Genomic DNA, 27,957 nt, shown 5'->3' with positions numbered 1-27,957 from the left:
GAGAGAGAGAAGAGAGAAACTTGAAGCTGCCGCCTAGGGAAGAAAGAGTTCACAGCGCAGAGTATGCCGGGAGATGTAGTTCCCAGACTCAGCTCTGCATTAGTGAGAACAGAGAAGAGTCTACAACTCCCGAGATCCCTCACCAACAGCGCATACAAAAGATAGGGCGGCAGGATTGGTGGCTCTTGTACAACACACCACCCAGTGGGCGGAATGGGAACTACATCGGTGATAAGTCCCACGGCCAGGATGTTAATTTGTACGTTTTCCCGGTACAAATATGAGCACAGGACAAGCGATCCAGCACCTGGGCGGTGCTTCAAAACAGCCGGGCGGCCCGCCCACTTAAACAGCCCTGGGGAGAACACTGGCTTTTAATATATATTACAAAGTGTACCTATATGCCCCATGAGAGCTGTAAAATTACAAATGAGCAGCCTTATTGCCCTCACTCAGCTGCTGCCTCCCAATCACCAAAGTGCTGGGGCAATCAACAATCCCCCAAGTAATAGTGAGTCTTCCACACTGCGTTTCTGAAATGCTGTGAGTTTGCCAGGCTGTGTGCACTACTGCCTGGGCTTCAATCACAATGGTGGAAATGACATCATGTGGGTGAGGCAAGTCTACCAACAGGACTATCACATGTAAGGAGGGGGCCGAACCACTGAAACTCTTCAGTTGGGTCATTTATATGACACAGGAACTCCATGACTCCAGGAGGCACCACAGACAAAGATTCAATTGTATTAGTTACCAGTAAGTATATTTTTTTCATAGGTTTTACGCCCTTCTTATTTGACAAAAAAGGCAAGTACACAGGATTAGTAATGGTAGTCCTAAAATAAGTGTGTGTGTGATACACATTATTATGAAGAATTATTGATCTCTACATGCTGAGTGGATACTTATGCAAGAGAATCCTACTGTGAGTATTGCATTGAGGAATAAAATAGCTTTGGTGCTTGAGTACACTTCACAATCCCCTCTTGTACATCTGCTGCAGAGAAATTGAGGGGCTGCTGTACTAGAAAGAGTTGCTTCAAGCCTTCCCATGTAGCTGCATTGCAGTCTTCAAACCATGATTGTGAACCATAAATATAAATCTTATGGTGTTTGTGTAAAGCAATGGAAAGATTTCCAGAATAATCCTGTTATAACTATCTAGTAGAGCATCTTAGAAAGCATCCACAGTAAGTGCTCAGCACACATGGCAGAGCCCTGTGACAAGAGCAGGAAATCTGGCCAAACTTGCTGCAAACAAAATATCAGACAGCACAGTCATTATCCACATGTGTACTCTCATTTGGCATTCCCTTCCAATCTATTAGGATCAGGAAATTGGTCAGAATGACTGACTGCACAAAAGTTTGTCTGTGGATCTGCTTGTGTGATCAAGGTCCAATTTCTACAAGATATCCACAGTAAGTAGTTCCAGGTCCTCTCATACCATCTTGCTCAGTACTAGACCTAACTTAATATTAAAAAGGGACATTTGTCCCATTTGGCTACATTCACAGTGATGCTTTGTGAAGTGACTTTATGGGGGCAAAAGTCACACTGCAACAATAAGTTTAGGCAACGTTCACAGTGCATGCGGTGCTTTGGGCTCCAATGCACTACAGTATCCCAACGTCCTGCATGCAGTGCGTTACCGCATAACGTGTGTGTGTGTGTTAACAGAGGCAGTGAAGCATAATTTTAATTGACTGTATGCTTCACTGTATGCTACCTAAAGATTGCATAACATGTGGTGTGTTTTTGTACCATTGCATTGCGTTTCTATTTTTACAGGGAACACAACGCCGCTTCTACTGTGAACATAGCCTAAACGTATGTTCCCCTTCTGAATTGTGTTAATGAGGAATTGCTAAACAGTTTTTTGGTAGGATGACATATTTGTGTTCTTTGAACATTATGCTTATTACTGCATGGCAGTGGTAACTATTTTGCCTGGACTCCTCAATATATGCAACATGATTTATATTTGGACATAATATACAGTGAGATGCGAACGTTTGGGCAACCTTGTTAATCGTCATGATTTTCCTGTATAAATTGTTGGTTGTTACGATAAAAATGTAAGTTAAATATATTTTATAGGAGACACACAGTGATATTTGAGAAGTGAAATGTTCAAATCCAAGTTTATTGGATTTACAGAAAGTGTGCAATAATTGTTTAACCACTTCAGCCTTCAGTCGTTTTCACTTGCATCCGAGCAATTTTCACTATGCATCCGAGCAATTTTCACCTCCCATTCATTAGCCTATAACTTTATCACTACTTATCACAATGAACTGATCTATATCTTGTTTTTTCCGCCACCAATTAGGCTTTCTTTGGGGGGTACATTTTGCTAAGAGCCACTTTACTGTAAATGCATTTTAACAGGAAGAATAAGAAAAAAAACGGAAAACATTCATTATTTCTTCGTTTTCAGCCATTATAGTTTTAAAATAATACATGCCTCCATAATTAAAACTCACGTATTGTATTTGCCCATATGTCCCGGTTATTACACCATTAAAATTATGTCCCTATCACAATGTATGGCGATAATATTTTATTTGGAAATAAAAGGTGCATTTTTTCCGTTTTGCATCTATCACTATTTACAAGTTTAAAATAAAAAAAATTTAGAAATATTTCATCTTTACATTGATATTTAAAAAGTTTAGACCCTTAGGTAAATATTTAAATTTTTTTTTTTATTGTAATGTTTTTTTGGTTTTTTTGGGAGGGTGGCATGTAAGCCATTGTTTTATAATGTAAATGTGTCTTGAGTTATTTTTTTCACTTGTAGTTGTAGTTTTACTTTTTGGCCACAAGATGGCGGCCATGAGTTTGTTTACATGACGTCACTCTAAGCGTAACATACGTTTAGAGCGACGTATGGAGGACGTTACAGCCAGAAAAAGCACAGCTTCCGAGAGAAGCTGTCGCTTTTTCAGCGGGGGAGAGCAATCAGTGATCGGGCACCATAGCCCGAATCACTGATTGCCAGGCTAACGAACCGCGGCCGGGAGCACGCGTGCACATGCGCAATTGGCCGCGGGAGCGCGCGGACACGGACATGGCCTCCTGGGCGTAGCTACTACGTCCAGGAGGCCAAAGTAGTTAAACAAAATTTGGCAGGTGCATAAATGTGGGCACTCGTCATTTTACTAGTTCCAAAACCTTTAGAACTAATTATTGGAACTCAAATTGGCTTAGTAAGCTCAGTGACGACTGACCTACATAGCCAGGTGAATCCAATCATGAGAAAGATTATTTAAGGGGGTAAATTGTAAGTTTCCCTCCTGTTTTAATTTTCTCTGAAAAGTATCAACATGGGGATCTCAAACAACTCTCAAATGACCTGAAGACAAAGATTGTTCACCATCATGGTTTAGGGGAAGGATACAGAAAGAGGTCTCAGAGATTTCAGCTGTCTGTTTCCACAGTTAAGAACGTATTGAGGAAATGGAAGACCACAGGCTCAGTTCAAGTTAAGGCTCGAAGTGGCAAACCAAGAAAAATCTCGGAGAGACAGAAGGGTCCAATGGTGAGAACAGTCAGAGTCAACCCACAGACCAGCACCAAAGACCTACAACATCATCTTGCTGCAGATGGAGTCACTGTGACGTTCAACCATTCGGCGCACTTTACACAAGGAAATGCTGTATCCGAGAGTGATGCAGAGGAAGCCTTTTCTCCATCCACAGCACAAACAGAGCCGCTTGAGGTATACTAAAGCACATTTGGACAAGCCAGCTTCATTTTGGATTAAGGTGCTGTAAGACTGATGAAACTAAAATTGAGTTATTTGGGCATAACAAGGGGTGTTATGCATGGAGGAAAAAAAACACAGCATTCCAAGAAAAACACCTGCTACCTACATTAAAATATGGTGGTGGTTCCATCATGCTGTGGGGCTGTGTGGCCAGTGCAGGGAATGGGAATCTTGTCAAAGTTGAGGGACGCATAGATTCCACTCAGTATCAGCAGATTCTGGAGACCATGATGTCCATCAGAGACATCAGTGAAAAAGCTGAAGCTGTGCCGGGGCTGGATCTTTTAACAAGATAACGACCATGCACAATGCTCAAAATTCACTAAGGCATTCATGCAGAGGGACAAGTACAACGTTCTAAAATGGCCATCTCAATCCCCAGACCTGAATATAATGGATAATCTGTGGTGTGAGTTAAAGAGAGCTGTCCATGCTCGGAAGCCATCAAACCTGAATGAACTAGAGATGTTTTGTAAAGAGAAATGGTCCAAAATACCTTCAACCAGAATCCAGACTCTCATTGGAACCTACAAGAAGTGTTAAGGGGCTGTAATTTCTGCAAAAGGAGGATCTACTAAATATTGATTTAATTTCTTTTTTGTGGTGCCCAAATTTATGCACCTGCCTAATTTTATTTAAACAATTATTGCGCACTTTATGTACATCCAATAAACTTCATTGCATTTCTCAAATATCACTGTGTGTGTCTCCTATATGATATTTAACTGAAATTTTTTATACTAACAACCAACGATTTATATAGAAAAAAACATGACGATTAAAAAGGTTGCCCAAACTTTCGCATCCCACTGTATTTATACCTAAACTAAGATCTATGCAATTGTATGTATATCCTTTAGATTGTAAGCTCGCAAGGGCAGGGCTCTCTCCCCCTTTTGTGTCTTGGAAATCATTATACATTTTATTTATCATGTTACTTTTATCAGTCATTACCAATTCTGTATTTTGTATCATTTTTGTATTGTGTCACTAATTATGTGTCTTGTATATGGGTGTACACCATTGTCTATTATTATATACCCTTTGTTTGTTTCTTACTTTGTACAGCATGATGAAAGGAAGGCTATCTGTGCCCAGTACCCACCGCCACCACACCAACTCTGAACATGGTATGTCTACACAAGTTTTATTGATTGAAGTATGTGATTTATCACTTTGAAGATTCACCATCATGTATAATGAATAATGAACCTTAAGGTGGCCATACACTGGTCGATTTGCCATCAGATTCGACCAACAGATAGATCCCTCTCTGATCAAATTTGATCAGAGAGGGATCGTATGACCACCTTTAATGCAAACAGATTGTAAATCGATTTCAGCCTGAAACCGATCACAATCTGTGGAGCTGCCGCCCCTCCCCCCGCAAACAATTACCTGTTCCGGCCGGCGCGAGTCCCCGCTGTCTTCTTTTCCGCTCTACTGTTTAAACTTCCTGCCGGGACAGGAAGTTCTGTGTAGCTCTGGAGCCCGAAGCGGAGAAGACCAGGGGACTCGCTCCGGGTGGAGCAGGTAATGTATTACCGCTGTATTGCGTCGGTCGTCGGGCATTCGAACGCCGCTAACGACGCACTCCCGACCCGCTGGCGACCGAGAAAAATCTTCTGCATGCATAGGTCGACGGAAACGATCGATTTCAGACGGAAATCGATCGTTCTGTCAGCAGTGTGCGCGGCGATTTCACAGCCGTTTCGATCACTGTGATCGAAACGGCTGCAGATCAGCGGGAAAATCGTTAGGTGTATGGGCCCCTTTACTGCACTCTGGAATAAAAAGCATTAGCAGCAGTGCCGATTGTCTCTCCCTCCTTCCTTCCTTTCATCATGCCATATCTGTCACCATCAGAGCACGCTGACAGCACCAGAGTCTGTGGAAGAGGTGTGTGTTGTCTGCTATATCCCTACTACTAACAGTGCAGTGCAATACTGTAGTGCCGACTCTTTGCTTCTTCTGTCATATTGCTTTGTACAGCACCACAGAATATGTTGGCGCTTTATCAATAATAATAATATGCATAATATAATATTGTACCCTGTATCTTTCAATTTTTTTTCCTAATAAACTTTGTTGAATTTGATGCTTAAAAGGACTTACGAGGCCAAAATAGTTAAAAAAGTCAAGTACCTGAAAGATGTTTAAATGCACGGAGGCGCCGTCCGCGCCCTCCATGCAGTTCCGCCGGGTCCCCTTCCTGAAAGAGCCCCCCATGCCGATCGCGACCCCACAGGCCGGGTCAGGCTCTCATGCCGCTCCTAATATGGCCACCGGAGCTGGCCGCGGCTGCGCAGTCCGCATTGCCACGAGTGCGGCTGCGCAGCTCTAGGGCCAACCCCTCCGATCCATGCTACAGTGCGTAGTTCGGAGGGTTGGCCCTAGAGCTGCGCAGCCGCACTCGCGGCAATGCAAACTGCGCAGCCAGCTCCGGCGGCCATATTAGGAGCGGCATTAGAGCCCGACCCGGCCTGTGGGGTCGTGATCAGCACGGGGGTAGCTTTCAGGAAGGGGACCCGGCGGAACTGCACGGAGGGCGCGGACGGCGTCCTCCGTGCATTTAAACATCTTCTAGGTACTTGACTTTAACGATTTTGGCCTCGTAAGTCCTTTAATCTCAAAGGTTCCTTATAATGTCAGAATTAACATCCACTTTACCTTCTAAAGCCCCTTTTACACTATTTACAGTCAGTCACGACGCCGAAAACTGCCACATCTAGTCGCAGAAGTAATGACAGCCCTATGGGGCGGCACCTCAAGTGTTGCAAGAGTTGCATTTGCAGAGGTGCGGTAACCCCAGTCAATGGACGTTATAGTCACGGTGCGACCTCTCGATCACACCAAGTGTAAAAGCAGCCTAAATGTGGACCTAAAAGTCTGGTCAAAATATCAACAATGAGACCTAAAATGTATCTGATCTTAGAAATCAGTGATTCATGAGGGTCAAATTATATTTGTGTCCAGGAGACATGCATGAGACCACACTATATGTGTCCTACAGCCAATGCATCTATTATGTTCCTGAGTTTAGGGGCGTGATCTCATCTGTTCAGACCTACAGAAGGTGTTTAATTCCATATCCCAGAAATATCTGCAATATTATGCATTTTTGTCCTGGCTAAGAGCACTGCGGCTTTTGAGCAAACATCAAATACTGCAAATTATCCTCTTTCATTCAAGATCAGGAGACGTACCCAGCAACCTGCACACCCTCACCTCGCCCATGCTTATAAGCCAAGTAAACTCAATCAAGGGACTAGAAATTGCTGTAAAATTACCTATGCATATGTAATATATAACGGGTAGCTTAAATGCTCTATAATACCTTACCTTCCACATTTTCTGTATTTTTGAGAGCTCTCCTAGTACCCAAAGCATCACAACATTAATACTCATATTTATTGGAGGTGGGGGTGAGAAAACCAAGGTTCTTATGCTAGGTACACGTTACGTTTTTTTCATTCGATAGATGCATTCGAATTATAATTTCCGTCATGTCCGATATTACTTTCGATCGTTTTACCACTCGATTTCTCATAGAAGTGAATGGAAATTTAAGAAAAGCTCAAGCAGAAAAACGAATTGAAAAAACGATCGAACGGGAAATCGACTTAAAGAAATGCATCGTGTGTATCCAGCATAAGGGAAATTAAACATTCTTTGGAACACTGACATCAGATTAGTACTGCACAACACATTTTGTAATGCATGGTTATAGACAAAAAAATACTTTTACATTTCAATCTGCAGCCAGCTAGATTTTTCAGGCCATGGAAGATCATTAAAAATGTGCTTACTTGCATCAATTACAGAAGTGTACATTCTGGTGAATGGCACACTCACAGCTCCATTTTCTTACTGTCTAGCAGCTCATCCGCAGGCACACCCAGCTATCAGACAGTCATTTTCTGGCATGCCTACGTCCACCACAAACAAAGGAAAACAGTTCTACTAGATTTGCTGAAATACCGGTAACTAATACTTAATAGCAGTCCTGGAAGGAATTTAATGATCCAAAAATAGTTTAGGTTTCTTTTAACAGAAAAAAAGTAAATGGTAGCCTATATGTGCGCAATACTAGAAACTAAAAAAAATCTATATTAAATTGCGCCTTTGCAATCCACAAGCTTGATATGGCTACTTCAGAGGTCCTCCATTCCGTCCTATAACCCCTAAGTGCTAGAAAATTCTTGTTTAAATGGTGGTTTTAAAATAGGTTGTTTGAAATTTAAAATAGGACTGTGCTAACCTTATGTATCAGATTCCCAGGACCTTTTATTTTGCCAACTTGGAGGTGAATACAGGCACAAGTAATGAGTTGCACATGGACACAAACTGGTGCTGAAGGGAATGGTTGTTACTATGTTTTTCATTTTTAATAAGGATGAATAAGGAATATGCCATTACTCACACAATTACAGGTATAAATGATCCAGCAGTTTGAAAAATATTCCCTTTGGAAAAGTCAGTCACATAACCCAGAAATCTGTGCATAAAGCATAGTGCTACCAACAGAGTGAGGGCCCTCTTACACTTAATATATTTTAATTTGCGTTTGTGATTGCATTTTTGCGATTCTTGGTGTGAAGAAGCCCTCACACCAAAAATGCTATGGTGTGAAAGACCCTTCATGCTCTCTTCTGTCTGTGGGTGGGGCCAGTTCTATGTTCACTGGAAAATAAAGGTGGGAGTCGGCTTCCTTTCTGACTACCTCCTGTGGGTGATGATGGGTTAGGAGGAGGAGTTTCAACAGTTAGTAGACTGCTATTTGTTCTCCCCAGGCTGTATAGAACATTGGGACAGGAAGTCAACATTGTCAGCCCAGCCAGCCACAGTTAATAAAAAAAAAAAAATTATTAATGCAGAAAAGGTTTATCTGCAATACAGAAAACCTTTTGTGCTGCAAATTATTGTATATCCCACAGAATATGTGTTATATATGTGTTATATAGACTTGAGATAGGGTTATAATAATTTGTATTTTTCTTTAACCATCAGAATTTCCTGTACAGTACTTCACTTCCCCACATTCCCTATGCTCAGTTATTACACAATGCAGTGTTAAGCTTCCCATACACTCAGGGCCGGATTTTTGGCAAGGCAACCTAGGCCAGTGCCTAGGGCGGGAGAAGCGCAAGGCTGGTCGGCACTCAGGCTATTAACTGCCCGACATGCCAGCCGCTAGCACACAGATTCAGATGGTTCGCAGCCTCCCTGCTTTCTGTGCACGACATCGTGGGCGGCTACGGACTCAGCACTGTAGATGAGGGTGCAGATTGGCTATTCCTCCCGCTTACCCTGGAGTTCAGAGCAGCACAGCCACTTACCTTTCCAAGGTTCCTGCGCTAGAGCCACCTCTCTCCCTCTATCAGCCGGCACTGCTGTGCCTCTCACTCTCCAGCTGGTGTCTCTCACATGTGACGGGTTGGCACGTTAACCAGTAACGTCACATGATCGGAATAGCGGCAGTAGAGTGAGAAGCACAGCAGCGGCGGCTAATGGAGGGAGAGAGGCGGCTTCAAAGCTGGAGCTTGGAGAGGTGAGTGGCAGTGTTGTGCTGCTCTGATCTTGGGTGTAAGCAAGAAGAGTGAAGGGAAGACATCTAGCTACCTTCACCAAAGGAGACAGATGGGGGACAGCATCTGGCACCCTACTAAAGGGGAGGGGACAGCATCTAAGACCCTATACTAAAGAGGAGGGGATGGGGACAGCATCTGGCACCCTGTACTAAAGGGGGACAGCATTTAAGACCCTATATTGAAACGGAAAGGACAGCATCTGGCACCCTATACTACAGGAGAGAGGACAGCATCATACACCCTATACTAAAGGGTGGGGTAGCATCTGGCACATACTAAAGGCGAGGGGGACAGCATCCCTATACTTGGGGGTGGGGAATGGGGGACAGCATCTGACACCCGATACTAAAGGGAAGGGGACAAGGGACAGTATCTAAGACCCTATATCAGGGGTTCTCAAACTGGTGTGCCTCGAGCTTCTCTCAGGGGTGCCTCGGTATGCATCACCATCCTTTCTACATTTCCATCAGGTAATGCAACCGCACATTGATCTACAATGCGGCTGCATTACCCGCCAGTTAACCTTTAGTCCCAAAGTAATTAGAGGGTCCCTTGCCGCTTGATGGGTTTAACTTAACCTGGGGCTTCTACCGGCCCCCTGGAGATGTCCTGTGCCGGGACAAAATGATCCTCCAGTCCCTGCCATGGCTCACTTCCATTTTCGGCGACTTTAATTTTCCCGGCCACTGCGCCTGCGTGGCCTTGGCTGCGTGACTCCTTTCTCCCACTCACGCTGCCAGTGGCTTCCTGCGCAGGACACTCCCCGCGATGTGAGAGGGTGCAAGGATGTGTGGCCAAGGGCGGAGTGGCCAGCAACATTAAAGCTGCAGAAAATGGAAGTGAGCCATGGCTGGACCAGAGGATCGTTTATTCCAACGCAGGCAGAGGATGTCTGCAGAGGCCAATAGAAGTCCCAGGTAGGTTGGAGAATTTAGGATGCAGTTGGTCAGGGGGCGGCTGGTGACAGTGGGCCTTGGACGGTAAAAAGGACAAAGCCGGCCCTGCATACTCTATATTTTTCACTATGTTTTTAATAGACAGACATTTCATTTGATAAGAAAATCAAATCTAATAAAAACTAGGGCCATTCATATCTGGATGAAGGAGCCAAGGAAAAGCGCAGTGCTGGGGTAGGGTAATCAACAGGCACTTATTTTTGTTGAGCAGTACACACTTTTTTTTTTCTTAATTTTCATACCTCACTAATTAAATAAGTGCATACTAATTACGTGAATGCTTATACCAGTTTTGCATAGTCAGTTTGGGCATATTTAATTAGTGGGACACAGAAAGGAATTAGTACACTATAGTGAAAAAGGTTGTAGTCTGGCACTCATATGCTTGCTCCTGAGGGTTAAAAGGTCTCGCTCAGAAGGTACCTGCATCACATGCAGTGTTGAACATCTTCACCTTTCATTATATAAGCAACTTCTGTTGGCTCACAACACGAACTTAGAGACGTGCAGCAAGTAGGATTAGTGCAGAGCACAATAGCACGTTTAGCACATATAAAGGAAGAATACTGTGCACCTGTCTAACGAACAGTTCTGAAAATTATTGCGTTCTTCAGCCTAAAATAAACAGTGTCTACATGTGTAAAGGAATAACGTCAAACCTGCGTGGTGGAGGTTGCTGCGGTGACACGCATGTGAGCAAGGGCCCCAAGCGGCGTGAAACGGCTGTAGTGCCGTCCAATCTTCCCCTGGTCACCTCTTACTCCTTCACCGCAGCAACTTCCACCACGCAGGTTTGACGTCATTCCTTTACACATGTCGACACTGTTTATTTTAGGCTGAAGAACGCAATAAACTTCAGAACTATTCGTGAGACAGGTGCACAGTACAGAAAGGAATTGGTCCAATTCAGCAGTTCAGAACTTACATAGAGGAAAGGAAACATGTGTATTCCCACATTAGGGTAAAATACACTAACAAACACTGTAAAAACGGTAATGGTGGAAGAAGACTTGATTTTGTCAGACAAAAATAGGCTTTATCTGAATACTCCATAGTGCAACACATTTCAGAGGCATTTGTTTGACTAATCCACAGGGTAATGTATTTTGGAGGCATTCGATTATTCCACAGTGCAAAGAGTTTCGGAGGCATGACCTGCTTAATCAGGCAAAAAAAAAAAAAAGAGAAAGGGAGTAACTGAGCGACATAAAAAAAAAAATGAAACATAAAAAAACTTGGCTAAGAACATAATGCAGCAACACCGTGCATTCAAATGATACTATACATTCATATTAAAATAACCATAAATTCCATAGATAGTGAATCTAATGGTTTCATTTACAGACACATTAGATGTACAGTCACCTGTTGAATATTCAAGACAAGACACAAAACATTTATAATGCGCTTTTCTCCTGGCAGACTCAAAGCGTCAGAGCTGCAGCCAATAGCACGCACTCTACGGGCAGAAGCAGCGTTAGGGAGTCTTGCCCAAGATCTTCTACTGAATAGGTGCTGGCTTACTGAACAGGAAGAGCCAAGATTCGATGGAGTCACAGGAGTAGAATTAGCATCAGAAATGGGGAGTCATGCAGTGGGGCTAAAAACTATGTGACAAGTATAATGCTAGGTACACACCATACACTTTTCTGTTACATTTTATGTTAGATTTACCTGCCAGATAGATTTTTTCCAACATTTTGGAAAAACTATCTGGCAGGTAAATCTAACAGAAAAATTGTATGGTGTGTACCTAGCATTAATCCATCATGTTGCCTACAATAAACTGAGACTTTCAGTTCAACAGATGAGAGAAAATAGAAGGGCATCAGGATATAGTCAAGAGATCTTATCCCTGAGAATACAGATAGGAGACAGACACTGACTAGCACAGATAACAAGGATTATAGTACGGTAAGTGGCGTGAGAGAAGAAACTATAGTGGTGGGAAGGGGCTCAGAAAAGTTACCAGGGAGGGATGAAGCGTAATCCATTTCCAGGGCTATGAGAAGTGACAGGAGAGAAAAGTGGGGAATAGTGGGGTAAAAATAAGAGTGCATTGACAAAATACGCTTTTGCGCATGCACGTCGCAACGCAAAAAAAAAATTGTAAAAAGCCCATGTCGCCATAGACTTACATGACTTCCGGACGCTGTGCAAGTTCAACACCAACGCACTACTGCTCTAGCGCTGGCCGTGCAGTGAATACATCACTCCCACTGCATCACATCGGTGTGAAATTCCCCATAGATTTTCACTGGTGTGGCGTTACCCTGCGCTAAAAACAGGGTAAGGCAGCGCACCAGTGTGAAAGGGGACTCAGGGATAAGATTTCTAACTATATTCTGATGCCCTTCTATTTTTTCATCTATTGAACTGCAAGTCACATTTTATTGTAAGCCACATGAAAAGCTAAGGGCCCGTTTCCACTACACGCAGATTGGATGCAGAAAAACTGACTCCAACGAATGCCTATGGGCCTGTTTCCACTAAAACCGATTTTTCTGATGCAGATTTTCCCATAGGCATTCATTGGAGTCAGTTCTTCTGCATCCAATCTGTGTGTAGTGGAAACAGGCCCTAATACTTGTCTCATAGCCCCACTGCATGATTCCTCATTTCTGATGCTATTTCTACTCCTATGCATGCTATGGCTACTTATCCTTGTATAGATATAGTTTTTGCCATCTTGGATATATTTATATTTATTTGCATTGAATATTATTCAACAGGTGACTGTACATCTAATGTGTATGTAAATAAAAACCTTACACCGAGTTCCAAATTATTATTATGCAAATTATATATTTTTCTCTGAAAGTGGATGCAAGTGGCAGTCAGCATCATCTTTTAGTCATCAACCATTAAAGCATAACTCAAATGTTACTGAACAAACCTTCATCGTAATGAGATGTTTTTCAAAACAATTAAAACGCACTGTTCCAAATTATTACGCACAACAGTTTTAAAACATTTTATAGGCTGTAAAGATCTGAAAATGGCCATTTGTTGAATCTGTAGCATTAGGAGGTCATTTTTACTATAATCTAAAGCTATTTCAATCGAAAAACATCTTAGCAGGTCAAGTTGCATATTAACATAGGACCCTGTTGTGAAATACCACAAATCAATCCCTTGGAAGTAAAGCATCGATTTATTTACTGTACAGGAGACATTCACCAAATCATAGCAAGTGTCTGAACTAGGAAAGCTTGAACCAGATGGATATACACATTGGAATGAATTACAGATTATAATTATTCCTCCTACTTTGACCATTGATTGGTCCTAATATGTGAGTTAGCCAACTTATTGGATGATACAAAAAGCATAAATGAATACTTATAAATATTTAAGTAGATAAGCACATTAAACATTAATTGGCTGAAAGATATGCTGTTGGACAATAGATCTCTGTATCCCAAGGTTATAGCTAGTGGGATACACTGCATTGTCTTATCTGCAACGATAGCAACCCAAAATCTCACAGCTGCACATTCCAATCCCATGAAGTCTGTGAGAACGTGGGTTTTCTTGCTGAGAATGAATAAAGGAAATGTATAACATGGCTTTCAGGCGGCCATTTTGTTATAATACACAATTTTACTTTAACCCCTTATTTGATAGCAGCTTCAGAATTCTTGCATGCATTGAACTTGTGAGTTTCTTGAGAGCTTCTGCTTGAATTTATTTGCAGGAGGTCAGAATAGCCTCTCACAGCTGCGGTTTGGATGTTAACTGCCTCCCTTCCCTCATATAGCTTGAGTTCGAAAATTGAGTCAGAAATTCCACATACTTTTCAGAAGTAATTTTCACACCACCAGGGACCCTAAAGAGTGTCAACCAGCTCTCTACCCATGATTCTGACCCAAACCATGACTCCGCCACTTTATTGCTGATGTCCCAGCCTTGCTGTGACATGGTGGCAGTCCACCAACTATCCCCCACTCCATCCATCCCATCTTGACCATCCAGTAAACAAGACTGAAAATTATTCTTGTTGTAGTTAGGGGCCCAGTGCAGTATACATTTTAATCACTTTCTCCTCTCCTGCGTCCCATTTGTCCACTGTGATCAATGGAATTATCTGTCCTCCATTTTAAAAATGGCCATTACCCCATAACAGCTTCCTGATCAGGACACTGTTTAACCGTAATATCACCCCACTGAGCCATATCCAGTCCATAATCAGATTGAAGATACTGTGTCTGGCCTACAAATCCTTCCACAAAACATGCCCAACCTACATTTCCGTTCTTAATCAGAGGTACACCCGTAGCCGCTCACTCCACTCTTCCAATGAACTTCGCCTGACTGCCCACCACATCACCCAGTCCCATGAATGCCTAAAGGACTTCTCAAGAGCTGCTCTAACATTATGGTACTCACTATTTCCCCCATTAGGGTTTCCCCCTACAACATCTTCAAGAAGGCCCTCAAATCTCACCTTTTCACTCTGGCCTACCCCCCCCCCCCCCCCCACACACACACACACACACACACACACACACACACACACACACTGGTGCTATAAACATATAGCTGAACTCTGGTACCCTACCTTTCGTGTCCCTTCCTCCCCTCTAGATTGTAAGCCTTTGGCAGGGTCCTCCTCGTGTCTCCTAACAGTTCATGCACCTCCATTACCGTACGCACATCCTATGGATCTGAGCGAAGTCTTGAGTGAACTTGACTTGCCTAATCTCCATGTTCCAATCCATTGAGTGACTAAGCATTACCTTGTACTGTGCTGCGTGATCTGGTTTGCATGTATTCCTGTATTGTCTTATTGTAGTATGTCATCCCTAAATATTGTCTGTAACCTTAACCATTTCAGCCCGCAGGGATTTTTCACCGTATCCATCAGAGCAATTTTTACCTCTCATTCATTCGTTAATAACGTTATCACTACTTTTTTACACAATTTATTGATCTATATCTTGTTTATTCCTCCAATAATTAGGCTTTCTTTGGATGGTACATTTTGCTAAGGATTATTTTTTTTATAAATGCATTTTAACAGGATTAATAAGAAATAAAATGGAAAAAAATTCATTATTTCTCAGTTTTCGTCCATTATAGCTTTAAAATAATCCACGCTACCATAATTAAAACCTATGTATTTTATTTGCCCATTTGCCTCGGTTATCACACCATTTAAATTTTGTCCCTATCACAATGTATGGCGCCAATATTTTATTTGGCAAAAAAAAAAAAAAAAAAAAAAAAAGGTACATTTTTTCAGTTTTGTGTCCATCACCATTTACAAGCTTATAATTTTAAAAATGTTCGTAGTATACCCCCTTCACAAGCATATTTAAAAAGTTTAGACCTTTAGGTAACTTTTTTGTTTTGTTTTGTTTTTTACAGGGCTGTGGAGTCGGTACAAAAATCCACCGACTCCGACTCCTCAGTTTAGGATTCCACCGACTGCGACTCAGACTCCTCTAATTTGCATATTACAATCTTGTTAATCGAAAGTATGTAACATAAAATTCGTCTCTTAACTGCCAACGCTTGGGAATTTTAAAAGACAACTGAAGTGAGAAGGATATGGAGCCTGCCATATTTATTCCCTTTAGTCATAGACTAAAACTAGTCCTTGGTAAGAATACTTGTAAAAGGTACAGACCGGAACAAAGAACATCTATCAGGCCCTAGACAATGTAACTGTGGGTACATGTAAGAGTGATGAGCAGGTACTCTGCAGGGGAATAAGGAGATTCTTCCTCTATTAGGGCTCATCTCCACTAGTGCGGCGTGCGTCTCGCATGCACAGCTATGGGATTCGCAGCCTCCGCGGCGAATTCTGCGGGAGGTTCCGGGCGAATCGCTCCCGCAAGTGATTCCGCCGCGGCGCCGTCATCCCCTATGGCAGAGTTTCCCCGTGCGAATCATGTGCGGGGAAACTCTGCAGAATCGCAGGCGAAACCGCCCTAGTGGAAACGGGCCCTTACACATTCTTCATACACAATCTGAACTAGGTTTATGGGTGATAGACAACACATCTGTGTTCAATGTGCACAACATTTTCAGTGGATTCCCTGCAGCTCTGTGGAGAGTGCAAATGTGGAGTATAGTACTACTGTGTAACAAAGTAAACCTGAGACAGATGAAATTCAAGTTTTATACATACCTTGGGCCTGCCCCCTTCAGGCTAATCTGTCCCTCGCTGTCCTCCTCCGCCACCTGGATCTTCTGCTATGAATCCAGGTACTTGAGCCAGTCTGGCGTAGTGCGCATGCACACACTCCGCCGCCGGGAGCCTACTACACCTGCGCAGCACTATTGTGCAGGTGCAGAACGCTCCTGGCTGTGGAAGCGGCATACGTCCGGACTGCGCTGACTGGCTGAATTACCAGGACTCATAGCAGAAGATCCAGGCGGTGGAGGTGGACAGCGAGGGACTGATTAGCCTGAAGGGGGCTGCAAGAAGCCCCAGGTATGTATAAAACTTTTCATTCTTCTCAGGTACCATTTAATTCGTAGTCACCAAACCAAATTTTAACAACATATCAAATTATTTGATTTCATGAGTAAGGAGAGTGCGTACATTTGCATAAATCAGAATCAACACAGAATTATTTCCATCTCATTGACCATCTCTATTAGTGACACGGCTACACATCAGGCTTTATACTTATAGCATAGATGTGATTTAGTATATATAAGAGATTCCTGTATACACATCATATATACAGTCACAATAAGATGTGTATATCTGACTTTAAAAATACGGTGAATGCTTTATTGAAGCAGCAGAAGTAACTAATTTTGATTGGTTTATTTCATTTTTGTGGACCAAGCACAGCTATTACTGTATATATAAATTATTTATGATGACTATTATCTGAGAAATAGAACATTTTATCATATTTTCTATTTTAATTACAGTAAATTTTAATGTAAAATGTATGTAGATGTAGTTTTACTATTTGGCCACAAGATGGCCACCTTGAATTTATTTTTCTTCTCCTTGTGCTTCTCGATCACCGGAAGCACAAGGACTACGGGGAAACTTTTTTGTTGCAGAAAGACTAAAGCCTCTAGTAAAAGAGCTTCGGTTTTTCTGCTGGGGACACGGATCGGTGATCGGGAACCATGTTCCCGTTCACTGATCCCAGGGCTACCGGGAGACAGCACAGGAGCATGCCGAAGCGCGGCACCGCAGCAGAGCAGCCGCCTGGACGTGAGGATCACGTCCGGGCGGCTGAAAATGGTTAACTATTGTCCAGTCAGAATCAGAAACTTTATTTCGCCAAGTGCGACCGAGGTCGTACCCGGAATTGGTTGTGGATCACATGGCAGTAGGCAACTATAGCAAGGACAGAGATTGGCATAAGACAATAACCATAGTACAAGCAAGACAGGTATAGACAAAAACAAATAGCATATAAAACAGCAAGACATGCAGTAACACACAGTTTTAGTCGGTCGATGCAGTACAATATGTGTTTTTCTCTTTTACGGAAACCCTCCGGGTTGGATATTGTGCCGCCCAGGTAGAGTTCTAGCCTGCTAGTAGGATCCGAGAAAGCAGCTAGCGTACCGACGAGAGGCCGGAATTCAGCAGGAGGGCTGCCTGGGGAAAAAAGGTGTTTCTACGCCTGTTAGTCCTCGGGCGGATGGTCCTGTAGCGTCGGCCCGATGGAAGGAGCTTAAAGAAGCGGCAGCCTGGGTGGGACGGGTCCTGGGAGATCCTGTTAGCCCTTGTTTTCATTCTGGTGGTGTAGAGGAGGTCCAGAGGTGGCAGAGGAGAGCCAATGGTCCTTTCCGCTGAGCTGATAACTCTTTGGAGCTTATACTTATCACTGGCGGTTGCTCTTGCATACCACACAATAATGGCGGAGCAGAGGGTAGCTTCAATAGTGGCAGTGTAGAAGCTGGACAGCAGCTCCTGAGGCATACCAAATTTTTTCAATTGGCGCAGGAAGAATAGTCTCTGCTGAGCCTTCTTCTGGATTTTGGTAGTATTCTGTGCCCACCTTAGGTCACTCGTTAGGGTAGTTCCCAGGAACCTAACACTGGAAACCCTGGACACTTCAATCTCGTTGATAGAGATTGGTTTTAGTGTGGGGGAGTGTCTCCTAAAGTCAAAGATCAATTCCACTGTTTTGGCTGCATTAAGGACGAGCTTGTTGACCTCACACCATGTGCAGATTCTCTCTATCTCGCTGCGATAATCATGTTCACCTGCCTCTCCGACGAGCCCAATGATGGTGGTATCGTCCGCAAATTTAATGACCTTTACGGAGTCGGCGGAGGAGGTACAGTTGTTGGTGTACAATGAGAACAGGAGAGGGGACAGAACACACCCCTGTGGAGCCCCTGTGTTGGTAGTGCTCACACGCTAGTGGTTTTGGGAGCAGAGAGCCGATATTTGCCAGGTGAACACCGAGCGGATTTTGTATGTGATCCGCCGGCCGCATCCGCATCAGCATCCGTGTGGCTAATGTATCTCTATGGGCTGGTGCACACTGGCGGTTTGAGGTTTTAAGCAAACCGCAAACGTGCAGCAAGAGGCACGTTTGCGGCTTGCTAAAAACCTCAAACCGCCAGTGTGCACCAGCCCATAGAGATACATTAGCCACGGGGATTTTCAGGTGGATTCGGCCGGCGGATCCGCCAGGTGTGCACTGGGCCTTACTTAGCTTACAGCAGCCGCCGTAAAGAGATGGACGCAGCCTCCTCCGTGCTGCGTACCATGTTGTTGTGAGCGGCTGCGTGTAAGCTGCCCGGCCGCCAAGTACAGGGGGTACTATTGAGCAGTTACTTAGCTTACAGCAGCCGCCGTAAAGAGATGGACGCAGCCTCCTCCGTGCTGGGTACCATGTTGTTGTGAGCGGCTGCGTGTAAGCTGCCCGGCCGCCAAGGACCCTCTTTTCATATGCAGGCAATGAAACGGACACCTATTGTTGTCCGATTCCATGGTAACCTGACCGGCTTTTTACTCTGCGCAGGCTAGCGGTGGCGGCATTAAAGAGCTCACACAAGCCCTGTAGCTCTGTGTTGCTCTTGTTTGCAAATTAATGCGCATTCATTTATTTCATCTCTGCAAAGAGATATATATATATATATATATATATATATATATATATATATATATTTTTACACAATATAATTACTTTATTTTTTATTTAACACCAAACAATACATAGATAAATATCTACCTCCTTTCTCAGCTAAAAAAAAAAAAACCCTTTAAAAATACTTTGCAGAGATTAAATAAATGAATGCGCATTAATTTGCAAACAAGAGCAACACACAGCTACAGGGCTTGTGTGAGCTCTTTGATGCCGCCACCGCTAGCCTGCGCAGAGCAAAAAGCCGGTCAGGTTACCATGGAAACGGACAACAATAGGTGTCCCTTTCATTGCCTGCATAGGAAAAGAGGGTCCTTGGCGGCCGGGCAGCTTACACGCAGCCGCTCACAACAACATGGTACCCAGCACGGAGGAGGCTGCGTCCATCTCTTTACGGCGGCTGCTGTAAGCTAAGTAACTGCTCAATAGAGCAGTTACAAGGTGGGCAAAAATAAATGAGATGGCCAGAGGGGTGGAAAATAACGGCCACTCACTACACAGGACAAGATGCCTCCCTATTTCAGAATGGTATAGGCTGCATTGGCGTCGGAAAGGTAAAACAACTGACATGAATGCATGTCTTTAAATGTTTATTGACAGAAAAAAAAAAACATTCGCAAAAAAGAGTGCATAATGTGATAAAACAATCCTCCAACAACACATATCTATGCTAAAGGGTCTAAAAAAGATAAATTTAGCAATAGTGCCCCATTAACTGTTCTAAAAAAAAAGGAAAAGTTTCACTTACCTGGGGCTTACCCAGCCCCTTGCAGCCCAAAAAGGAAACTACTATCAAGGATTAGAAAGCACTTCAACAACATCCAATTCTGCTTTATTGCAATGCAAGTCCCGGGGCAGATGTTTGTGGTTGTGTTAGAGGCTACATATAAAAGGATTAGGAACTAGCATGCTAAATGTGAGATGCCTTATTTTTACATATTTTATGTTGTCAAAATTTTAGTGTTTTATCCTCTGTGCTAATTAACACTGGAAGAGTGCAATATTGATTGCTGAGGTGCAGGAGTGTCTCTTTTTTTGTTTCTGCTAAAGATCTGCTATGCTGGATCTTTAGCAATCCTCGACGCTAAATGAGCAACAATTGCGTACCGCTTGTTCTCATTCCACCCCCCTCCATAGCAACAGACGTGTCGCTAGCCTGAAGGCGGATACAGCTTTGCCACAGCCCTGTTGCCCAAGGGATCGAGAACCGAGGATATTTCTGTCTGGCAAAAGCCTTAATCTTCAAACGGGATGGGAGTCTTATTGGGGAATTTACTCTTAATCCACACACAAAAAAAAAATAAAAAATTCTTGGAGCATTTGTGAGTACAGTAAGTACAGTACACATTTTTCAACAGGCACCTTCAATTCCTGTGCAAATAAAATGACAGACTTAAGCCCCCTCTACACCATTCAATTCCAGGCACGTTCGATCAAATTCGATTGGATCCAATTTGATTAGATCGATTAAATTCGACATGTCCGATCAGGAATCGATCGAGCGTGTGATCGATTTTGGCTAGTTTTCAATGCAAATGGATCACACGATCGATCAAATCACGATCGGACATGTCGGATTTAATGGATCTAATCGAATTGCAACTGCCCATGCGCTGAATCGAGGAGCCTTGTAGCCTGGGATACGCATGTACAGTAGCCTGAAGCTGGCTCAGTCAGCCAGCTTTCTGAGGGGCACAGCTGCTGAATGGAACAGAGCAGACTGATGGCTAGGGACCAAAATGCCTATAGGGAGCAGGGAGAAGCACCAGGTAAGTTAAACTGAGCACATTACTTTACCTCTCAGTACCCTTAAAACAAGGTTAGTTTGAGTGTAAACATTTATAACTATTGTCCAGCTTTATGCCCAGTTCCACATGGGTTTAAAACCCTCTTGGATCATAAAATAATTGTATATATTTTCAAATCTGGGTTTAGTGTGTATATAACTTACATCAGGATTATACAGTGTTACTATGTTCTGCAAACACATTTCCGTTGTGATCCACTGGGAAGGTTGTGCACATTGAAGGTGTTGTTTAATGCCCACAAACTTGGTATACACACACACACACACACACACACACACACACACACACACACACTCTAACTACTGCCTGTTGACCCAAACTTGAACTTTTTTTTGTAAAACTCCAAATCTATAGCACAGTTCTCTCTTGTGATTAACAGCTGCTGGTCATTTCTCTACCCCACAACGCAGAACAATGGAATTGTTCAAAAACACTGTTGGATCAGCAGTTGCATGGGTTTTCATTAACCATTACGAAGATGTCACACTTAAGGAGATTGCAAGCGGATTTCCCAGATGCAGAACTGCATTCAATGCGACAGCCCATGTTAATCAATGGACTGGAGATGCAAAGTACAAAAGTAAAATTGTTTGATGAAATAAGTCGTCGTTTTTGGTTGACATATTTGCGAACGCTCCCTAATGGCCTGCCACAGCTCTTGAACGCTGCATGCAGCCTCCATCACATGATTCAGCTGCTGAACTGCTGTAGTAAGCTTGTATTGTAACACCAAGAGAACATCTACAAATCAGCTGCTCATGACCAATACGGTTATTCTACAGTAAAGATGTGATATGCACTAGATAAGTGCCCAGTGCATCTTTATAGATGATAAAGAAGCATTTTTTTTAAGTTTTTGTTTTTTATTTATCACTAGGCCCCAGAACTCAGAGCATGCCCACTAGGCAGAGCTGTCACAAGGTTTCCCAACACCCAAGGCACATACACAAAATCAGCCACACAAATATATAAAATATATATGGAACATGCATACATGAGCACACATGCATTCACGTCTACCTACAGTGCATTTGGAAAGTATACACGCATCACTTTTCCACATTTTATGTTACAGCCTTATTCCAAAATGGATGGGTTGGAGAGTGCAAAGCCTGGCACTAGATGCAGCTGAGATCTGCATGGGCAAACCTGGATTTCGTGATAAATGTCCGTGCACTCACTGACCAACAGTTTACCATGCAACTGGAAAGGAGGAGGAACAATGCACTGTGGATGCTTCCTCACCTTTAAAGAGAATCTGTACTCTAAAATTCTTACAATAAAAAGCTGTAAGGATCCCTCCTGTAGCGTGTTCTGTCCATTGGACAGTTCTGGCTTATCTGCTTGCATTCGGTTGTGCATTCGCAATAAGTCTCATTGTCATTTGCAATCACTCTGCAGTTCTGGGCAGCTCAGGATGTTGTCATCATTCCACCAAGTGCTTGTTGCAGCTGAGCTGCGGCCAGATAGCCCCGGATTTCCTGCATGCATGTTGTTAGATAATACTGCATGTATTTCTTATGGGAGTCCTTTGAATTCACAGCCAGCTAGCAAATGGTAATCAAGCCAGCTCAGGATTGAATGATTACCATTTAGCTGTGTGGAAATATGCATACTTGCATCCATTGGCTGATGCTGGTTTAAAAGTCTGCCTCCCATTTTAGACCCTGCCCATCATAGCGGTCAGTATGTTGGTCTGCTGGGCACCTTGTTACTCTGTATAGTTCTGTTATTGTAGTTCAATGCGACCTTATTACTTATGCTTTAGCTAGTTTCTTGATAAATATATATGCAGACTTGCTAATATATATTTATCCGTTAGTTGAGCCGTTTGTTATTTTTCAGCATTATTGTGTATTGCCTAGTTCCATGCTTGATGGACGTTCGCTGCATCTGCGGTGGGTCAGTGAAGTCCATTATCATGATAGCTTGGATTCTGCCATCACCATGTTGGTGACTGGTAGTATTCTGGCTATTCTAGTTTCTAGGAATGGGACTATAGGCTGCAGTTGCTATTAGTTACGTTCTATCCTGTAGTCTTGCCTAAGTGGATGCTTGCTGGTGACTGTTAGCCTGTTTGCTCTGCTTCTGTGGACGTGACTGTGAGCTGCGGTTGCTACTAGGTACGCCGCAATCTATAGTCCTGTCTTGTACCTCTCTGAATCCTTGCTATTGCTAAGGCATCGCAACTTCGCACTGTGCTGCCATTGTGTTTTATTTGTAGCGATATTGGAGCTGCAGTTGCTCTGGGCAGCCTGTAGCCTCTTCCATTATTCAGCTAACAGCCTTGTTGCTCTGGGTGGTCAAAGTATAACCCCCAAGCATTACAAAAGCATGCCATTCTATTCATTATGTTCTCCTGGGCCCCACTTTGCTGTTTCAGCCTCTCCCTGCTGCGATCCTGGCTTGTAATTGCCAGTTTTAGGCAGTATTTAAAAATAAAAAACATGGCTGCTAACCAGAATGTGACAGGCTCAGAGAAGCTCTGTCTGTGATTCATACAGCAACAACACACAGCACACAGAGCCTGCAGGGGGCGTGGAGGGGGTGTGCATAGCTTCTACCTATCACAGCAGAGCAGCACATTCCTGCCTGAGCCGACAAAGGAAAGAAGGTTAGATTATAGAACAGAGATATTACAGTGACTGTGCAACTAGAAAAGGCTTCAGTAAGACAGACCACATTAGAACAGGTATAGGAACTTATAGGATAGAAGAAATAAGGCTGAAAATGTTGTTACAGAGTAACCAGAGACGAAGCACCCTCATGTACTTTACCTTATATATATCAAAGGGAACATGACAGTAAACACCTACTCTGCTCTTTGTTTCATTTTTCTCTGCTAAATCTGCCTGTTATCAGCTCTGTTAAGAATCCCCGACTGAGCATTCAGTCTAGCTTTGCCCCGGAATGTTATAGCTGAGTCAGTCTTCTGTGATGTCTTTTCAAGCCCAAGTCTGCCCCCTTGTGAAAGCCTCCGCTTTCCTGCTATGTATCCTTTTAGCAGGAAAGCAGAGCCAGGAGGAGGTGGACTTGGGCTTGAAAAGACATCACAGAAGACTGAATCAGATATAACGGTCCGGAGCAAAGCTAGACTGACTGCTCAGTCAGGGAATCTTATCAGAGCTGATAACAGGCAGATTTAGCAGAGAAGAATAAAACAAAGAGCAGAGTAGGTGTTTATTGTCATGTTCCCATTGATATATATGGTTAAATACTTGAGGGTGCTTCGTCTCTGGTTCTCTTTAAAGAGACTCTGAAGTCTCCTAAAACCCTGATTTTTATTCATTTTTTAACTTCAGCACTTTCAGCTCTGCAAAACACTGCATCCCCGCAGCAGAAAGCTGTTTGCAAACCCTCCATATCCCCGTGGGAAAATGCGGGAAGCACTTCCTCAGAGGTAGAGTTTTGGACTGTAGCTCTGCCTCCATGCGTGTCAATCCCCATCTTCCTTCACTGAGAGGGGTGGGGGAGAGGCAGAGATCCGCAGGGATTGACGTGAATGGAGGCAGAGCTGCAGCTCAAAGCTCTGCCTCCCCAGGCAACAAAATCCCCGGCCAAGAAAGTTGTGGATTATTGCATTTGGGGGGTTTGCAAACAGATTTCTGCCGCTGGGATGTGGCGTTTTAGCAGAGCTGAAAGTGCTGAAGTTAAATATTGAATAAAAAGTGTGATTTTAAGAGGCTTCAGTGTCTCTTTAATCACAGATTCAAATAGACAAAGTGGTTAGCAGTGCAGGTTAACAAGCCTGATAGCCTTTTCGCATTAACAAACACTTCCTCACAGTTTCATCCTTGTAGCCTTGGTCTGTCTGAATCTGTGATTAAAGGTGAAGAAGCATCCACAGTGCCTTCTTCCTCTTCTCCAGTTGCTTTTTATTCCAAAATAGATTTAATTCTTTTTTTTTTGCTCAGAATTCTACAAAACATCTCAATGACAACGTGAAAGAGTTTACTTGAGGTTTTGGCAAACGTATTAAAAATACAAAAAAAATAAAGAAAACGAGAAAGCACATCTACATAAGTATTCAAAACCTTTGCCATGAAGCTCAAAATTGAGCTCAGATGCATTCTGTTTCCTTTATCAACCTTGAGTTGTTTCTGCAGCTTAACCACTTGCCGACCGCCCACTACCAATTGAGGGCGGCAAAGTGGCACCCCCAGGACCGCGTAACGCCAGTTGGCGGCGACTCCTGAGTGACTGAATTGCCGGGGATCGCCCACCTGCGACATCCACCCACCGGCCAATTAGCAGCGCCGGCAGGTTGTTAACACCCAATCTGCCGCATAGTAAGCATATAATACGCTTTGTAATGTATACAAAGCGTATTATACAGGCTGCCTCCTGCCCTGGTGGTCCCAGTGATCGAGGGACCACTGGGACCACCAGGGCAGGAGGCAGCCCCCCTGGTAAGCACACACAAACCCTGATCCTGCCCCCCCGCCCCCTGATCGCCCACAGCACCCCTCAGAACCCCCCCCCCGTCCACTCCTTCAGACCACTGTTTGCACCCAATCACACCCCTAATCACCCATCAATCACCCCCTGTCACTATCTGTCAATGCTATATTTTAGATTAGGTCCTAAACTGCCCCCTGGGGGCTCCTGATCACCCCCACACCCTCAGATCCTCCCCCAACCCCCCCCCCCCCGTGTACTGTATACATCTATTCTCCTCTGTAATCACCCACTGATCACCTGTCAATCACCCACTGTCACCCATCAGATCAGACCCTAACCTGCCCCTTGCGGGCACCTGATCACCCGCCCACACCCTCAGATCGCCCACAGACCCGCCCTCAGATCACCTCCCAAGTGCATTGTTTACATCTGTTCTCCCCTCTAATCACACCCTCCTGATCACCGCTACCCATCAGATAAGACCTTAATCTGACCCTTGCGGGCACCCAAACACCCGCCCACACCCTCAGATTGCCCTCAGACACCCCCCCCCCCCTTATCACCTTCCCAGTGCATTATTTACATCTGTTCTCCCCTCTAATCACCCATCAATCACCCCGTCACCACCTGTCACTGCTACCCATCAGATCAGACCCCAATCTGCCCCTTGTGGGCACCCAATTACTTACCCACACCCTCAGATCGCCCTCAGACCCCCCTGATCACCTCGCCAGTGCATTGCTTGCATCTATTCTCCCCTCTAATCACACCTTGATCACCTATCAATCACCCCGTCACTGCTACCCATCAGATCAGACCCTAATCTGCCCCTTGCGGGCATACAAACACCCGCCCACACCCTCAGATCGCCCTCAGACCCCGCCTGATCACCTCCCCAGTGCATTATTTACATCTGTTCTCCCCTCTAATCACCCACTGATCACCCATCAATCACCCCCTGTTACTGCTACCCATCAGATCAGACCCTCATCTTCCCTTTGCGGGTACCCAATCACCCACCCACATCCCTCAGATCCTCCCCACCCATCACCTCCCCAATGCATTGATTGCATCTATTCCCCCCTCTAATCACACCCTGAGACACCCATCAATCACCTCCTGTCACCACCTGCCACCCCTAGCACACCTACCCATCAGATCAGGCCCTAATTTGCCCTGTGTGGGCTGCTGATCACTCGGCCAAACCCTCAGATCCCCCTCAGACCCCCTTCCGATCACCTCCCCAGTGCATTGATTGCATATATTCTCCCCTCTAATCACCCCCTGAGACACCCATCAATCACCTCCTGTCACCCCCTAGCACTCCTATCCATCAGATCATGCCCTAATCTGCCCCTGCAGGCTTCTGATCACCCGGCCAAACCCTTACCCGCCCAACTGCAGTGACAGATTATTTTTTTCTGATCACTGCTGGTCTCTACGACTTAATTGTGGCTAAGAGGAACCGTTATGCCACACAAAACGCAACCACCAATCCAAGAAGCTACCATGCCCAGCCATTTCGGTGGAAACCACTCCAAGTTTCCGAACGTAACATTTTTTGGGGCCTTCTCCTTAACATGGGTCTAGTCAAAAAGAATGTATTGCGGTCTCATTGGTCTACGCACCCAATACATCACATGCCCATGTTCTCTGCTGCCATGTCCAGGTCACCATTTGAGAACATCCTGCGCTTCCTGTACTTCAGTGCCAATTCAACCTGTCATCTAAGAGGCCACCCTGCTTATGACCGGTTCCACAAAATTCGGCCCCTCATAGACCACCTGTCATCAAAATTTGCAGATGCTTATACCCCTGAACAGTCATTTTGAGACATCTGGTTTCCAGGCACGGTTTTGGGCCTCTAAAATGCCAGGGCAGTATAGGAACCCCACAAGTGACTTCATTTTAGAAAGAAAACACCCCAAGGTATTCCGTTAGGTGTATGAGTTCATAGAAGATTTTATTTTTTGTCACGTTAGTGGAAAATTATTTATTTATTGTATTTATAAAGCGCCAACATCTTACGCAGCGCTGCACAATAGATAAATGGGTTAACATACAGGTAGAACATACAGAAACTCACAACAAAGCAAGATCATGCAAATGATTTGATAACAATACAGTGTCATAGGTCAAAATAGAGACTGTTCGAGTCTACAAGAGGGGTGGTTGCGAGTAAGATTGCATAATCAAGCTGGATACGTTAGGGAGGAGGGCCCTGCCGGAGGCTTACAATCTAAAGGGTGGGGTGGAGACAATAGGTGCGTCTTTTGAGAGGGGGTCTAACAGAACATATTATGGTGCTGGTGTAGGGGGGTATGCGAGCGTGAAGAGGTGAGTCTT

The 27,957-nt window shown here is 44.0% G+C and overlaps 1 protein-coding gene and 1 long non-coding RNA gene across 2 annotated transcripts in view; one reads left to right on the top strand and one right to left on the bottom strand.

Moving 5' to 3' along the window:
* SAMD8 (sterile alpha motif domain containing 8) overlaps positions 1 to 27,957 on the bottom strand; it is a 119,512-nt gene that overhangs the window by 83,031 nt on the left and 8,524 nt on the right. The gene's annotated exons all lie outside the window — the stretch shown is intronic.
* On the top strand, positions 1,347 to 15,766 carry LOC137535738 (uncharacterized). The gene is made up of 3 exons (XR_011024467.1): positions 1,347 to 1,421; positions 4,841 to 4,902; positions 15,690 to 15,766. It is a non-coding gene; the product is annotated as an uncharacterized lncRNA (long non-coding RNA).

The sequence above is a fragment of the Hyperolius riggenbachi genome, chromosome 10 (assembly GCF_040937935.1).
Source record: "Hyperolius riggenbachi isolate aHypRig1 chromosome 10, aHypRig1.pri, whole genome shotgun sequence".
Taxonomy (NCBI): domain Eukaryota; kingdom Metazoa; phylum Chordata; class Amphibia; order Anura; family Hyperoliidae; genus Hyperolius; species Hyperolius riggenbachi.
The sequence above is the reverse complement of the archived record's forward strand: the minus strand, read 5'-3'. Positions and strand labels throughout refer to the sequence as shown.